Source organism: Opisthocomus hoazin, chromosome 2 (genome assembly GCF_030867145.1).
Source record: "Opisthocomus hoazin isolate bOpiHoa1 chromosome 2, bOpiHoa1.hap1, whole genome shotgun sequence".
NCBI classification, from domain to species: Eukaryota; Metazoa; Chordata; class Aves; order Opisthocomiformes; family Opisthocomidae; genus Opisthocomus; species Opisthocomus hoazin.
In genome coordinates, this window is record NC_134415.1 from 17,319,545 (window position 1) to 17,335,214 (window position 15,670).

Below are 15,670 nucleotides of genomic sequence, written 5' to 3' on the forward strand. Positions count from 1 at the left end.
GTCCAGAGCTTGTATGGAGGGGCGACAGGTAGGGGCACCCTACCAGAGAGCAGATAAGCCAAAACAAATTTAAAAGCTACCCATGCTGGCAGGCAGCAAAAGCCCAAGGTTCATTTTCTCCAGTTCACCATGGTCAGCTCTCGCATTGCTTGTGTGGGCCTTGGTCCAGCATCAGACCTGGATATCCAGCTAATCCCATCCTTAGGGTCTCAGGGTGGCAGAGAATGTCTGTTCCCAAGGAGAGGACCCATGTTTCTTTTAATGGATTTTTTTTGGCCATGTGGCTTGGGGCCTCAAAGTAAGACACTTTACATAGGTGTGGATTGTATTCTTTCAACCAGTGTTGAAAGTCCAGTCCCTAGAAATATGGGCACTGAAAATCCCCAGTAAGTTTTGAAAATCCCAACCTAAATAAATGACCAATTAATATTTATGATATCAAAATACTGCAGTGAAGGAGAAGAACTCTGATGACTGTTATAAACCCCTGCTCATTGCAATTACATTGGCAATTGCCCGGGAAATCCCATTTCTGAGTAGGACAGGATTTCTCTCACACAGGCACATGCAGTACTGGCAGTCATGTCCACCCTAGCTGCAGCACCCCAGCTGTGTCCTGGTGTCCTGCACAGAGGTGAGCTTCACTCACTGCAAACTTCTCTCACAGACTGTCAAACCCAAACACGAGTTGCCTTGTTGCTGGAGGTCAAGGAAGGTAAAGACTTCACATGAATATGCTGGAAGCAGAAAACAAACACACACACACAAAAATCCCCAGCAAGAAAGGACAAGCCAATCTTAACAAGCAATTCCGTTACCTGTAAATAAAAAGAAGGTAATCACGACATGCCTTAAGCTTGGGGGAGCCAAAAGCTGTCTCTCGTCTGCGGGTGACTGATGGCTCACGGGCTTTCCAGCACAAACTTGCCTGGTGTCATTTGTCACCTGCGAGGGGTAAGCTGCTTCTGAAGGCTCCTCTGTGCTGGTGTGTGTGCGTGCGTGCATGCAACTCACGGAATTTCAGCAAAGACGCATAAGAGGATTGTAGTCCCGGTTCAGCTAAAGACTTAGGATTCTGCATAATGTGTTAAGAGGAGCTTAATGCAATCCTACTACTCTGCCACAGAAACCCTGAACAGCAGCCTGTCTGTTCTCACCTTTCCCCATCTGCTAGCCAGCTGTGGAAGAGCTGGCTTGCCCCAGCACTGTTTAAAGAGCAGGTGCACAGACAGCGGTTGGGATTCTGTGTCTGGCTTCTCATGGGAGCAGATTTTTGAGCTCACTACAATAAAAAGACACTACACAGGACACCTGATGCAAAATTCTGACGGTGTGGAGAGTTCGCGTTTTTGCATAATCTGGAGGCCTCTGGGAGGTGTCCCACAAGAAAGGAGGCTTCACAGCTCTGAAAGGGGAGTACATAGCCAAAAAAAGAGAAGTTTCATGTCTCAGTGACAGGAAATAATCTAAAAGTGAGGAACAGAGCCCTTGGCCAAAATTACATCATCCAGGAGGATATGCTGTTTTGGAGTAACTTATCATGGCTAAGACAATATAGGTAAGTGTGCACTTGAGATGAGACCAGCTGTCTGAGAGTTAGAGCGAGGATGGCAAAGGGTAGGGTAAAGGAAACAGAAAGGCAAGATACTTGTAAATCAAACCTGAATGTCATGCAATAGTAAGGTCAAAAGGTTGATTGAGGGTGTTTCCTGCTACTCAGTTGCTGGGAAAGTTTTATTTTTGACAGCTAAGCCAAAATCACACACATCCTTTTTCTGAACTCCATGTCATTGTGCCCTATCTGAAAAACAAAGTTATTTGAAATCCTTTTTCCTAGCTTCTGTGTGTCTTCTTCCTAGATTCTGCTGAAGTTGTAATTGCTCAGTGCCATGGACAGTCTTGTTGCACGCTTGGATACAGAGCACAACTCCTCTGGAGCCTCCAGCCACTATTTTAGTATAAATAAAGAAATAATACTGCAGATAAGAGTTTCCCAAAGTTGTCACACTGACCAAGGTGCTAGCACAATGCAGACCAGGAAAAAAATAAAGGAAGAAAATATATTAGAACCTGGTTGGCTCACAGATAGCGAAAAATAACAGTTTCACCTGAATGTGGGTGAGGCAGGTGAGGAAGCGGACTGGAACATGGACTACTCCCTATTCTGCAAGACAGCAGAATGCTAGGACAGCACTTCCATGTTCCATATGCTGGAGAGTATCTGGGTAGAAAACTGGAAAAGTAAAATGGCAATAAGAGCAGATCAGTGATACAAAGCTCATAATCAGGCAACAATCAGGTGATGCGTGTTATAACATCTGTCCTAGATGAATATGGCAGAGAGTAGTCCATATAGACAAGCTTTATGTATGTATGAGGTTGTATTCTTGGAAGCAGTGACTCTGGGTAGCTCTGCTGGGTTACACAGATAATTCACTGGAAGCTGGCTCCAGGCAGAGCAAGAAAGCCTAAACTGTTTCTCCTGGTAGCTAATTATATGGAGAGATACGGAGTGGCAGAAAAGAACATGATTTTCCCACTGGCATGGCATTGACAAAACATCCACTAGATGACCACATTCAAGAGGGAAGCAGAATAACTGGGAAAGGTTCAGAAATGAGCTGCAGGAATGATACACAATCTTTAAGATACTATATGGGATCCTGAAGAGTTTTCGCTCTGTAGCATGAGCTCTTCAGTATCCCATATAGTTTATCAGAAAAAAATCAGGGATGCTATGATGTTTTAATGATCTACTAAGGAAAAACGCATCCAAGAGCAGGGAGGCCTATTACCCCATAAACAACACCCCAATAAAGCCCAGCCCAGAAGATGGAACCCGTAAAATTCAAACTGGAAGTAAGATGCAAGGGGTTTTTTTAAGATTAGAGGAAAGGAATAACTGAAAACATTTCCTAAGGCAAGTGGAGAATTTGTCATTGCTTGGACTCTTTACGTCCAGTCTGGGATGACAGCTAAATTATGTGGTCTAGTTTACCAGAATGTATTGGATTTGATAAGTAGTGGGGAAGAACAAAGTGTCTGGTCTGCCAGCTGGCCAGGCAGAGTTCTGCATGCTGGGTTTTGCAAGTGACATGACAAGATCAGCCATTGCGGTCCTTGTGGCTGTTAACAGTCAGATCTTGTAATGCATTTTCCATCTGTGATTCTGAAATTGGCTTTCATAAACAGCCAGTGAGGTGGGCTGACCCGCTGTGACTGTGACCAGAAAGTCTCCTTCTGCAGTGCCAGATCAAAGCTAAAACCTTTGTTGGCAGTGCCTCATGACCACACTTCTTCTGAGGAGACAGATAATGAGAAACGGCCTTGATGGGATTTCTCCACAATGTCCAAGCTGCATAAAGTTTGGCACGTGGGCAATGCCAGAGCCAGAAGTGGAGTCTCAATGGAGTTTTCCTTACATCTTCTAGCACTGATTTCATCATCCATGTGCCATAGTCTCTAGAAATCTGTGCACAGGGTGAGATGAAATCACTGATCTTTTGTATCCCTTGAGACGGTGACTCAGCTCTTATACTGCATTTTACTAGGGCTAGCATTAAGTGTAGAAAATTAGATGTATAAACAATGACTATCATCATTTTCAGGGTGTGCCTACTGAAGTGTCAGGTCCAATCAGGAAACTGAAGAAGATCTTATGATTTAGCAACAGCAATGGAGAGCACCATACTTGGCTTCAACTCTGAAGTTTGCCATTAACACTCAGCAATTGTGTGCATGTCCTCCTCCATGCCTGAACTTCTGTAGCAATAAGAAGAATTGTACTTCCTGTCTCCCACCCTTTGCTTTATGGATTTTCAAGTCCAGGGGATGCCTCTCTCCATGTATGCTTGTGCAGTGCCTGGCAAAGAAAAGTAGATTTTGAGCTTCTGTACTTTTTTCTAAAAAATGCCTGATAACAAACATGCCTGCTGAGTATTGTCACAATTTAGGAAGCAAAACATGTTGCCTTAGGTGAGATTTTGGTGCAACCAGAAAGGCTATTGGTTGCTAAACAGTTCAGATTTTCCTTTATCATGAATCACAAGCTGGAACAGACCTACTATGCTAGAGCCCATACACCCTTTCTAATAGGGCTAAAGATAGATAGCTCCCCCAGTCTGTTCTGTAGTCTGTTGACCCATATGGTTTTAAATGAGCCCAGCTCTGAGACAATTATCCACTAAAGACAATTTTTTTCTCCTCTTGTCACCCACTTCTCTCTTCCAGCATCCTCTGTTCTTCCCTACTTGTGTCATTCTAAAAGGATAGAAAGGAGGATTCTGAGAACTACTGACCTGTCAGCTTCAACTCTGTGTCTGGGAAGATCACGGAACAGATCCTCCTAGAAACTACGATAAGGCACATGGAGGACAGGGAGGTTATTCAAGACTACAGGCACGGCTTCACCAAGGGCAAGTCCTGCCTGACCAACCTAGTGGCTTTCTATGATGGAGTGACTGCATCAATGTGCCAGGGAAGAGCTACAGATGTTGTCTATCTAGACTTCTGTAAGGCCTTTGACATCATCCCGCACAACATCCTTCTCTCTAAATTGGAGAGACATGGATTTGATGGGTGGACTGTCTGGTGGATAAGGATTTGGCTGGATGGTCACAGCCAGAGGGTAGTGGTCAACAGCTCAATGTCCAGATGGAGACTGGTGACAAATGATGTCCTTAAGGGGTCCGTATTGGGACCAGTACTGTTTAATTTCTTCATCAATGACATAGACAGTGGGATCGAGTGCACTCTCAGCAAGTCTGCAGATGACACCAAGCTGAGTTGTGCGGTCATGCCTGAGGGATGGGACTCCATCCAGAGGGACCTGGACAATCTCAAGAAGTGGTCCCGTGTGAACCTCATGAGGTTCAACAAGGCCGAGTGAAAGGTTCTACACCTGGGTAAGGGCAACTGCTGGTATCAATACAGGCTGGGGGATGAAGGGACTGAGAGTAGCCCTGCCAAGAAGGACTTGGGGGTACTGGTGGAAGAAAAGCTGGATGTGAGCTGACAATGCACACTCACAGCCTGGAAATCCAACCTTATCCTGGGCCGCATCAAAAGAAGAGTGGCCAGCAGGTCGAGTGAGATGATTCTGCCCCTCTGCTCTGCTCTGGTGAGACCTTACCTGGAGTTCTGCATCCAGTTCTGGACCCCTCAGCACAGGAAAGACGTGGACCTGTTGGAGAGGGTCCAGAGGAGGCCACAAAAATGATCAGAGGGAAAGAATGCCTCTCCTGTGAGGACAGACTGAGAGACTTGAAGTTGTTCAACCTGGAGAAGCGAAGGCTCTAGGGAGACCTTATAGCAGCCTTTGAATACTTAAAGAGGGCTTACAAGAAAGACAGGGACAGGCTTTTTAGTAGGGCCTGTTCTTGTAGGACAAGGGGTAATGGTTTTAAATTAAAAAAGCTGGTTTACTATTGCTGGCAGATATGGAGACCAGACAGTCATTCCATAACGCAATTGCTTAGGAACTGCACATTCATAAACGTTTGCTCAGAAGCCAGTGGGAGGGAAAAACAGAAACGGGATGAGATCGGGGAAAGAGAGTAATATTGGTGTTCAAACCCCTCTTTGCCTAATGCTAATGAAAAATCAGTTCACTAGAACATTCACTGGAGCAAGAAACACCAGATATTGCACATGCTGGCAAGAGAATGGCATGAACTGCTTCTGGAGAAGAGACTGAGGTTCAGTGAAAGATTCTGGGTAGTGAGTCACCATTTGTTAGTGAATTCCTTCACATATTAGGGAAAGGATGGAAATATTACTCCTTAAATCAGTAGAAAGCTACCAAAATACCTACAAAATTCTTAAAAGACCTTGAAGGAACCTAATCCTTGTAATTTCCCAAAGTTGTGCAGTCCTGCATGCTGACGTTGAGCAAGGAAATGCTCTTGCCCTCAAAGCAGAGGTGGACTATAAGTACTGCAGCATCCTCCTTGGGATGCTGATGGATAAAGAGAGAATTCGGGAGAGCAGAGGTGAAGTTTAAGGATGAAGAGAGGAGTCCCAGTCAAGCTGAGCTTACGTCTCTACCCAAGTCGGAAAATTCAGCACAGACCCCAAGACACCATCTGAGTCTGTGAGAGAAAAATCCAGGCTATGGAGAATGGTCTGTCAGTGCATGGACAAAGGAGACAATTCTTTAACATCTCTTCATATCTTTTCGATCAACTTTACAAACAAGGGAGGGCTCTAGAGCCTTTCAAACAGATGGTAAGTAAAGCAAATCTGGTTCCCAGGATGTCTCAGAAAAGGTCATTTATGCCTTCCCACCCTGTCTTGGACATCACAGTGAACTCCAGCATTTCTTAAACAGCCAGTCCGTTTAGAGAGGGTGGAATGAGAAAGATCTTGGTTTTGCTTAGCAGGAGAAAGCTCTTCCCTTACCTCTGCGCTGAAGCTCTTTGCTAGGGGTGTGAAGAGCAGCTTGCAAATGCACAACAAGGTAGGCAATTGAGAGCTTGTTTCTCAGCACTCCTGCTCACAGGGTGTTGGGAAGCCAAGCTCTGCTGCGCACAGGTTTCACTTTGGGTGTTACCACCATATTCCAACACAACCAGCTGATTCTGATTCAGCAGTGGTGGCTTCTACAAACAGAGGGAGTGCTCATCCATCTCCAGATGGGTGCTGAATAGAAAAATGGAAATAACTAAATAAAAATCCTTGGAAACGGAGATGGTGACAGCAAAAAAGGGAAAGTAACTTTGTTACTCATCAGGTTATTACCTTGGGAAAGGAAACAATGTAATTGAATATTCCTCGGGACCATTCTTCTTCATTCTCCTAACTTTATGTCAATAGCTGCCAGGTGGTGCCTGCGCAGGCCATCCAAATCAGATTATGCTATCATAGTTCACCAGTCATTGCCAAGAGCAGGATCGTGAACATGAGGAGGAAATCTAGTTATTCAGGTACATGTTACCTTATTAAAAGTTTGAGCAAAGTACATTGAGCCGTTATAATGGGATTAGAGTTTGAGTTGTGTTCTCAGGGTTGCCACGACTCTATGATTTTTGGTGCTTTGCTGTTGGGCTTGGAGAGCCATCATCACAGAGGAGTGGGCACCAGCATGGACTGTGGCCAAGAGTATGAAGCTTGTGGAGATTATTTTTATCTAGGTACAAATGCCTGAGGCAGATACTGAAAGAGCCCATACGAGGGGTGTGGAAGGATCCCGATGTCTACTCATGCTAAGCAAGGCAGCAATCAGGCAGAGCTAGAAGAAAGGGCTTTGTTAAACCTGCTAGAGTCTCTCTCAACACCCAGTCCCAGCCTTTTGCTCCAGTATTAACAGATGTCTCTCCAGCAACCTGGTCTTTTTTCTTCTGTCCCACCTGTCCCAACAGGGTATGAAGAGGTCTGAAGTGTTTCTTATCCAACTGGCAGGATTTCACCTCCTCCACATTCTCAGTGAATAGGAATCCACATTACGAAAGGTACTGAAAGGTGAGCAGACTGTAACACACATCCTCTTCCTGCACCACCTTCACAGATAAAGCCGTTTCTTGCTCCAGAGCCATCAGCACAGCATTTTTCAATGCTATGAAAGTTATTACAATATAAACACTACAAAGGTGAGTTTCTCTGTTTGGGATCTACTCTCACACTTACTTATCCAGGAAATGTTATTAGTGATGACTCACGGACAAAAGTGCCAGATTGTCCCAAAGATCTTGTCTCGGTGGAACCTGCAGAGTGTAGGACTCGCCATGAGTCCTGAGCATGTTTGAAGTCATGTGCCTTGTATTTTAAATGTTGCACTTCAGTTTCTCAGGTCCCACCAGCCTTCAAGTGGTCAGTCTTTACTTTTTAGTAGTGACTGGTGCACGGCTAGCACAGGAGGCATTTCTAGCAACAGGAAAGGTAACTTCTTCTTCATCTATTTCTTGTCTGGAATAACACTGACATTTTGGGCCCATTTACTAGATTCCTATTATTTGACAAGGAGTCAAAAGTACCTTGTCAAAACTGATAAGGGGTAGTTGTTGACCCCTCAGAGAATGGCCAAGGCTGATGAGTCTCCTCACATACTTTCCCAGGAGGGTTTATGCCATGAGGTTCAGCTCTTTCCTGTCATTACTGCACTTCTAAACCAGGGTGGCCACACCAGCCCAGACGTGTGCCTTCTGGCCATTCCCAGCTTTTGGTGGTATATACCTCACGGAATGCGTAGGAAAAAAAAGTCTAAACACCTGCCAAAACCCCCACATTTCCATATGTGACTGCTGGGTAAGGAAGTGCTGGCAGTACTGCAGTGCGCCAGCAGAGAACAGAACACATCCCTACCCACTCCCTGGTTCACTTAACACGTGGGAGCTCTTCTCCTAACTTGCCAGTCCACGGCAAACAGGAGTGCGACGTGCACTCTGGCAGCAGATTGAGGAGACTGCTCCACTTCTGCATCGGTACTTGGATGAAGCCAAACTCCTAATGTGCATCCACAAAGTGCTCTTGCACCTGGGATGAGCTCCTGGAAAGCAGTTACACACTGTAAGACTTTTTCACACAGTCCTTCCCTGCATTGTTCTACAAATCCATCACATACTCAGGGATAAATCCCTTGATGCACAGATTTTACTTTCTTTGGGGTTTTTTCACCATTATTTTAATGTATTTCATAATCATTTTCATCAGCACTTTTGCTTTGGAGAGGTAGATTTTAAATCTCAGTGTGCTGAGAACACCCATTCATCCGTGAAATGCATTAATTTCTATTATGGGTTAAACGGGTACAAACACAAAGTGCAGACTTGCCGTTAGGACAGGATTGCCCCCTGGAACCCAATGAATCAGGCACCGACAAAGGAGGCGAGGAGCCTCCCGGCTCCAGGGCTTTGACATCAGTCCAGGTTCTGCCCATCCTCTCCCAAGGGATCCACTCCTGAGAGGTGTGTGGTGGAAGGAGCAGGGCAGCGGTGGGGTCCTGTGGAGATGGCCAGAAGGAGAAATTCATCCCCTGTGGGGAAAACCAGGCACGTTAGTTCTGAAGTGACATGTGGGTCTCCTGCTGGCTGCCTGCACAGGGAGCCAGCCACAGCGAGCTGCTTTGTATGAAATCCTGGCCCCACTCACAGACTGCCATGTGTCCAAGAAAATCCTCTTTTTTCTCATCCTTTCCCTCTCCACAAAGAAATTCTTCCACAGAATTTCTTAGAATCTGAGGACGTTGGCCATTTAGCTAAGATTTCTGGCCGCAGCACAATTATAATTGGTCTCTCATGGACAGGCTCAGCGCAGAGGCCAAAAAACTGCAAGCGTTATTAATGACTGAGTTCCCTTCTACTTCCTAACGGCCAGACAGGCAGGAAAGTTAGAGTGGAAGACTTGGGGCTGAGCCACTCCTTTCCTCTCACTCATGCTGTCCTGGTGTCCAGTGCCTTTTGCAGACTCGGAGCCTTCCACAGCCCAGACACCAGACGGCACAGTGAGCTGCAGGAGGTGGATCAGGGGCCCAGACGCCCTTCTGGTGTTCAGAGACAATTTTGGGGGCCATCTCCCCTCAGCCAAAGAGTGCATTAGGGTGAAGTTAGCTGCAGCCTTTCCAGAAGCACCTGGTTTGCCACGGGCAAGGTTGGAAGGATACAGAGACCCAGCTGGAGTGGCAGACTGAGACAAGCAGAGAGTCATAGATCCTTCTCCCTCCTCCCCTCAAATGAAAAGAGCATCTCAGGAGAGGTTTGAATTGAGTGAGAAACATATTATTACGATTATTACATCCCCATTTGACAACAATCACATGGCACAATGCCAGCTGGCACCAAGAAGCCATTGCTGCTTCTCCTTCATTGCCCGATAAACACCGTGACAAGAATACAGGTCTTGTTAGGCTGGGAACGGAAGAATGGGAGAAGAGAGGCCAGAAACACCTCCTTGAACAATCACTATCGAGTAAACAGAGCTGTACTTGGGCAACACATATTTTCAACATATCTTCCCTGAGGTTTTTGGGGAGGGGAGCTCTGCGTATGGGTTGGGAAGCTGAGCATGTTCGCACTTGGGCATATTTCTGTGGTGTCAAACAGGCTAGTGGCAGCTAAGAGGAGAGTCCATGATGTCCTCGTTTTGCAGGGGAAGATAAAAGTCCATGAAGCTGAGAATTTCGGGATGCATGCCAACATAGCAGCCTGGGTAAATTTGGACTGGCACTCCAAGCTGGTCACGGCTGTGCTCAGCCTTTGACAACGGGTTGTCTCACAAGAGCCCCGAGCAATCTAGTGTCATTCTAGCAAGCCACTCTCTTATCAAAGGTCATGTCAGAAATTTGGAGATGAAGGAGGGAAGCAGGCCCAATAAAGGTAGATGTCACAGGACGTTGTTTACTCAAGTTAATGTTCCTGAAATCATACCTCCCACTGGCAGAACAACTGCATGAAAGCATTGGGAAAAACTGCTATTTGTTCATCAGCAAAATCGTGCATGTCAGCATGCTGCTGTAGTTGAGTAATTTTACACTGAGGTTTGTACAGGGGAGCCAGTACTAGAGGTTTGGGAGAAGTGGATTTCAGAAGGACAAGCGCCATATCCAGCTCTCTGAACATAAGCAATTTGTACGTATAAGACAAACTAAAAGAACAAATCACCACAGTGACTTGATAGAAGGAGGCAGTCCTCCTTGAAATGGCAGCAAACCAAGCGATGTGCTGGAACTGCCATGTCCCTTGGGATACACATGCAATAAAAAAGGCGGACACCATGGATGAGTCCATGCTTTCTTCTAGTCTGCAATTTTCAGTGGGCTAGTACAGCCTTCTATACAGCTCTGCCTCTCGTCTTCTCCTTCCTTCCTCATGCTACTGATCCAGTAGAAAGGCTCTATGAAATAAGAAGTATAGGGAAGCAAAAGAGATCTCTGATGAATACCGAAAGGGATCTGTCAGCAAAACCCTTTTAGTGGCCAGTTCTGCCTTCATCTCCCTCCTCTGGCCAAGCATCCTCTTCAAAGAGGGCTGTAGGAGGGCTATATATATCAGGCCTAAGATCACAGCATGGCTGCTATCCACAAAGTGTGAAAGTGAGGGGAAAAGGGGAGGGGAGGGTGAAAGCAAATATTCTCCATCAACCTGTCCTCCCATGCTTTAGCAAAACTGACACTGTGATCGTGGAAGGCAATAAGGGTAGCAGCGTGATCTGCCACCATCCCCCCGTGCCCCTATATTGAGATTTAGATTGAGCTGTCTGTGGCCAAAGTCAGCTGGTGAGACAGCTGGAGCTCTCTGCCTTGATCTATTTTGGCTTTACTTGCTCCTGTCTTCCCTACTTGCATTATCCTTATGTATTATTGAATTATTAAAAATGAAATTTGCTTGGTGATAGGTTTGCATTAGTCTTGGGATCTGATTGTGTTGATGTTACTCTTTGTTTCTTCCTCAGAGAAAAGATGGTTTTGCACTCGGATGGGAAATCACTGGTTCAGGCATGACATTCAACCCAGGTCCAGCTGAGCTAAACGTGATTATTATCAAGATGCATGTGATGGCTAGATCCCAAGTAAAATATGACATGGGAGTTGTGGAAGGTTGTCCAAAGCCAGCACACGCTGAAGACCTCTCTCCAAGCAGCATGATACCCTGCAATGTGTTCCAGTCAGATGGATTATGCAGGAAAAGAGAAGGGCTGGACAAAAGACCAGCCTCAAAACACGCAATCGTGGCACTCTCCATTTGGAGCAGGAATGGCTGGTATGAACAGCTGGTTATCACACGCGATGCCCCAGCTTCCCTGTCTCCAGTCAAGTGTGCTACACGCACTGACAGTTTGGCCTCTGTGACCATGGGAGAGAAGCACAGGCTTTCTGAATGATCAGTGCTTTTGGAGTACGTTGGAGATTGGGAGGGTGTGGCCATAAGATGGAAGTGTAGGATCTTTCTTATTCCATGGCCAATTTCTCACCTCTGTTGAGCCCACACCAAAGTAGCCTCTTCCTGTTCTGCCTGTGTCTGTACCTCCTTTCCTGCTCTGCTAATCTTCTGGCTCCTCCAGAAAAAGCACTTCATCCTTGGGACCCCTAGACCCTAATCCCCCCAGCAAAGGCACACCATGCCACCCCACATCCCCAGAAGTGCTCTCCACCTTGGGGAAAAACTCATTCATTGAGAGTGCATTTTCGGTATCTTTGTCTCAGCAGGCCTTTAGATCCAAGGACCTCATCTCCTATTGCATTGATGGTACCCAGTGAGTACTCACAATAACAGTACTTAGGGGTTTGTCACATGTTCTGTCTACTAACCCCAGACCAGAAAATATTTGACCCTGAGTGATGTTTTCTTTCTCCCCAACCGTACTTTGCAGTATCAGGCTTCAATCTACGTCCAACTCAAACTTGAGCTAAAGAATGTGTCGTTGCTAATGTATAACCAGGGAGTGTGAAGCTGCATGTGAGAACAGCACACACTACCAGTGTGAGAACAAGAAGCAAGCATGTAAGGTGGCCTCATTGTGCTGCTGCAGAGCGTAGTTTAATACACTTTTTGCAGGACTGTGTCTGGAGACCTCAATTTGAAGCTAGCTCCATATACAGCTGCCTGTCCATTCCAGGGCCAAGCACATCATGGAGGAACTTAAGACTGTTCCCTTCTAGGTGTTTGGTTTTAATCTGCACTGTTCAAAGTTGATTAAGAGCTCATGAATACCAGATCTGTCTCTTACCCTGTACCATGTTGTATGGAGTCTGTCTGGGAGGACATTTAACAGAGAGCTCCCTACATCTACGGACCTGGCTTCAGAACTTGCTACTCCCTTGGTGTTCTGAAGCTGGATTTCAAAGAATCATAGAATCATTAAGGTTGGAAAATATCTCTAAGATTATTAAGTCCAACCATCAACCCAACACCACCATGTCTGCTAAACCATGTCCTGAAGTGCATTTTCCAAACCTGTTGTTGGCCCCATCCTACTCCTCTCACATGCAAAACCTTTCCTGTGTGATTAGCTGAGAGGCACTGGGGCAAGGTGGAAGCAGCTTCCAGGATGACTGTAATGGTGTATTATCATGCACACAAAAGGCACTTCCTACATCTAATGATTGCAAAGGCATATGCGCAGTCATTTAGAGGGAAGCATTTCTGCAGTCCCACAGAGAGCATGCATGTGAACCTACTACACTCCCTGGCCCCAGATAACATCATCAAGGCTTGACAAACTGGCACCCACTCGCAATGGGCGATGGTGGTTCAATTAAAATTCCCTGGGATCAGCTGAGGCGCTCCAGTTTGGCAACTGGCTGGGTCGTGCAAGCCCGGTGTGGGTGAGCAGTGTTCACAGCAGCACTGCTGCGAGCAGCACAGAGGATCACCTGGGCAGGACATGTTGCGTGGGCCAGGCCAGAGCTGTCCCCCACAGCCACAGCAACCGCCTCAGATGCACTACGTGCTTCCACCCACCGCGAGAACGTTTCCTAACACCCTCCGACAAACCCAGCCTGCCGCTGAGGGAGAACAGAGTTTGCCTGCAGCTAGAGTGCCCAAATCCAAAATACGTGCCACAGCCAGCGTGCGCGAGGCCAGGGAGATTTTGCACGGTGTATCCAGAACAACCAGATGGGACAGTTTTCATGCAGAGCGACCGAAGTCTGATGGCAGGCCAAAGCGGCTGGTGGGTGAGCTGGGCCCTTGCACAAAAGGAATGCAGCATGAGGAACCGACTTGGGGTGCTGTGTGAGGGTCTCAGAGGAAATGAGAATGAATTCTGTGGCTCATATGATCCTAGAAGGTGTCTCGGGAAGCACGCAGACTGGGACCATTCTCTGCATCCCATCTGCTACTAGTAAAGAGACGTCTTGCTATGTACAGCTGGCTATGGTGAGCTGAGGTAGTCATGCTGTCTCTGCCAGATTTGCTCTGGTTACGTACTGTCCAGACCCAGCTCTGCAGCAAGCAGGGCCTGTGGTGTGACCCAGCCTTTGACAAACTACCCAGAATGGGAGGAGGTCAGTTGGCCCCTCACCTCCCCATACGGCAGTTTTTGGAGCTCTGCTGCAGGTCAGACCATGGAGGGATGTACCCCACGGTGCTCAAGGGCCCAGGCGGCAGCTGATGGCTGTGGTGGCTGCACGGGAGACAGAATTGCTTGGAAGAATTCATGTGTGTCATGAAACTAGTTATGGTATTGCAGAACGACAGCACTGGGACTCTTGAGGCCTGGCTTCTGTCCCTGGCTCCGCTGTGACCTTTACAGGGTGATGCTGGGCGAGTCACATCCCTCGTCTGTGCCTCCACCTGGGGAAATGTTGCTCCCTTGAGACAGAAGGAGGATAATGAGGACAAATCTTTCGGCTCCAGGGCTGGAGGGTCCTTGCAGGCTCAGGCAGACAGCAGATGAGAATGCCATCTTTGCCTGACACAACACCAGTGTGCAGTGTCAAAAGATGACATCATGGGATATGAAAAAGCATTTACCTTCTGAAAGAGAAAATAGCAGAAGCATGTGTAACCATCTGCCTTTCATGCCAACATATTTTCCTTAGGTAAAGAGAGGCCCTGGCGGCCCTAAGGAGGCTGAGAGATGCCCATGCTCCTCTGGGAAGAGGAACTATCAGGCAAGGATGCCAGCATACCCGCCTGGGTAAATTTGTGCATGCACTTCACGTTATAATAGGCTTTACTATCTGATAACAGAGACCTGCTGGAGTCTGGCATGAGGATAGAAGGAATCAAAGGTCATGCCATGAATTCCAGTTATGCTGATAGGCATCTACAGTCAGAGGAAGGAGCTCAAGAATGGAAACTGTAAACTGGTGGGGAGGGCTGGAAAACAGAACCTGATTCAGGGATGACAAGTATGGGCCATTTTGGAGCCCAACTGGACAATTGTGTGCGCATGTTTGCCATGGGACACAGGAAGATGTTTTCCCTGATGGAGTTACCCACGAACTCTGCCATTATTAGTTAAATACACAGAGTAAAAACACTGCAATAAATATATTAAATAGCTGGCACACATCCCTCCAGAAGCCTCTTCCTGATGGAGCAGCTGATTCATGACATGGATGGGCTGATCTGCAGATAGGTAGAGATGCAAACATGCAGTGTGTACTAGGGGAACTGTCCTCACACGAAAACAGCTGAGAATACAAGTGACATAGCACAAAGTTACTCTGCCCACTGCCTGCTTTTGCCTCATCATCCCAGCACACACTGCAAGTCAGTCTGTCTCTACCGCTTGCCTGGTGCCTTACGCTTAGCAGATCCCTGGCCAGCATAGTGCTCTGTGGTGCACACCAAGGTCTGAACGAGTTCGCACAAGGAGTGAGGCTCTGCAGCTGTGCAGAGAGTTGGCTCAGCATAGCACAGCTCTGTGCTGGGTTGGCTGCACACTCCTCGAGGCAGGAAGAGGTTAATTTGTTTGGTCTCCCCATAGAGCCTAGCATAAATGGACCTTTAAGGTCCTGTGGTAACCAGATGAACAGGATGGGGTGGGATGGGGTAGAATAGAATAGAATGGAATAGAATAAAATAGAATAGAATAGAATAGAACAGAACAGAACAGAATAGAAATGACAGATGGGGAAGAAGAAAAACTCACAGTAAGTGACTGACACTTCCAGTTGTACTGCAATACATTGTTACCTCATTTATTTCTACTTCTTCAAGATGATTCCACTGTTTTCGCAACATTCTCCTCCAGCCTCAGACTAGATGTGCTTGCTCTGCTTTTACTTTTC